This window comes from Pristiophorus japonicus, chromosome 11 (genome assembly GCF_044704955.1).
Source record: "Pristiophorus japonicus isolate sPriJap1 chromosome 11, sPriJap1.hap1, whole genome shotgun sequence".
Taxonomy (NCBI): Eukaryota; Metazoa; Chordata; class Chondrichthyes; family Pristiophoridae; genus Pristiophorus; species Pristiophorus japonicus.
In genome coordinates, this window is record NC_091987.1 from 52,828,012 (window position 1) to 52,829,907 (window position 1,896).

A 1,896-nucleotide genomic window follows, 5' to 3' on the forward strand; every position below is an offset into this window, starting at 1 on the left:
AAGGGAAGAGGACCTCCCTGCATATGGAGGGAGACATGGGAGAGCTTGGGTGCAGCTGTGCACCTTTGTTCAGTCATTGTCAGTGTTTGCAGCACCTCAATGCTGCAGAACATTGAGCGAACAATTTTCAAAATCAATGTGGCCATGGTCCCTTTAAGGAAACCGACTGATGACGCAGCATCAAATGACGTCATCAGACCCGCTTCCTTCAAGTGGCCGGGAATCTCAAAGGGCGGCTTAACAAGTCCCATCGACGGAGGATTATTCACACGGTGCAGGCTGGAGTGAGGATCGCTTTGCCACCCGCCACTGACCCCATCCGCCCCGGTTTTGCCACGGTTGGTGAGATTGCAGCCTTGGTGTGGGATAAGATATGGACAGCAGAGTTTTACATGAGCTGAAGTTTTCAGAGCATGGAGGATGAGAGTGTTTGAAGACCAGTGTGCCAGTGCAGCCTTCGGTCACCTGAGGAAGAGAGTGTTTGAAGACCAGGACCTTAAATCTGGCACCAAGCTTAAATGGTCTACAGGGCATTAGTGATACGTGCCATCCTATATGGCTCAGAGACATGGACTATATACAGCAAACAAGTCAAAATGTTGGAGAAGTACCACCAATGCTGCCTCCGCAAGATCCTGCAAATCCATTGGCAGGATAGATGCACCAATGTCAGTGTTCTCGCTCAGGTCAACATCCCCAGCATCAAAGCATTGACCACACTCGATCATCTCCGTTGGGTGGGTCACATCGTCAGCATGCCTGACACGAGACTCCCAAAGCAAGTGCTCTAAGTGGAGCTTCAACATGGCAAGTGAGTCCCAGGTGGGCAGAGGAATTGCTTCAAGGACACCCTCAAAGCCTCCTTGATAAAGTGCAACATCCCCTCTGACTCTTAGGAATTCGTGGCCCAAAGTGGAGGAAGAGCATCCAGCAGGGCACTGAGCACCTCGAGTCCCATCGCTGAAAACAAACAGAAACAAAGCGTAGACAGCTGAAGGAGTGTGCGTCAACCCAGGCTCCCCGACCACCCTTTCCTTCAACCACTGTCTGCCCCACCTGTGACAGAGACTGTAGGTCCCGCATTGGACTCCTCAGTCACCTGAGAACTCACTTTTAGAGTGGAAGCAAGTCATCCTTGACTCCGAGGGACTGCTTATGATGATGATGATGATGTTAGGTGAAGGAACAATAAATGGAATAAAAATGTAATGCAAATTAAGTTAAATAAATGGGGCCCTAGATAATATACTGTACCTTTTACAAATCAAAAGTCAGCACAATTCTGACTCACAAATTGACATGTGCTGCTGCACCCTCACTCATTTTTGTTCCCACTTACTTTTCCAGCCTAACTGACATGTGGAGCACGCAGCACTCACTGACACCCCGACGTCAACAGTTAAATAAGAGAGTAATGAAGGAGTGACACCACACATCACAATTTACATTGTTCTCGGCCTTTTGGCTAAGATCATGCGTAACTGACCTGACAGGGGAGTAGCCACCATAACCCCAAGGTGGTTCTCCCTGGATCAGGAAGGTATATGCTTGCTTTTTTGGAAATAGGAGGTGGGTGGGGTGGCTTGACCCATCCACCTCCACGGAGGTGTGTGGGGGGCCTGACCCATCCACCTCCAGCTCCATGGCACGAACCTGGTATTGCAGTACTTCCAGGAACGGTGCAGTGGCTCTAGGCCTTTTGGCTAAGAGCATTGGCGCAGAGTGATCCTTGATGTGTGCAAGGTGACCTCTGGCGTTTGTGATTTGACAAAGAATTGGAACGATTGGTTACGAATTTTAAAATTTTTTTTTACATTGTTCTATATAAAACAGGCACAGAACAGTGCTGGATGCTTTCAGCAAGACAACGTGACTGCCATTTGTTATGTAGTGTAG

General features: G+C 48.8%; 1 non-coding gene across 1 annotated transcript; it reads left to right on the plus strand.

The window, feature by feature from the left end:
* The first annotated feature begins 1,444 nt into the window (after positions 1-1,444).
* Positions 1,445-1,643, plus strand: LOC139276612 (U2 spliceosomal RNA). The gene has a single exon (XR_011595956.1). It is a non-coding gene; the product is annotated as a U2 spliceosomal RNA (small nuclear RNA).
* Positions 1,644-1,896: the final 253 nt, after the last annotated feature.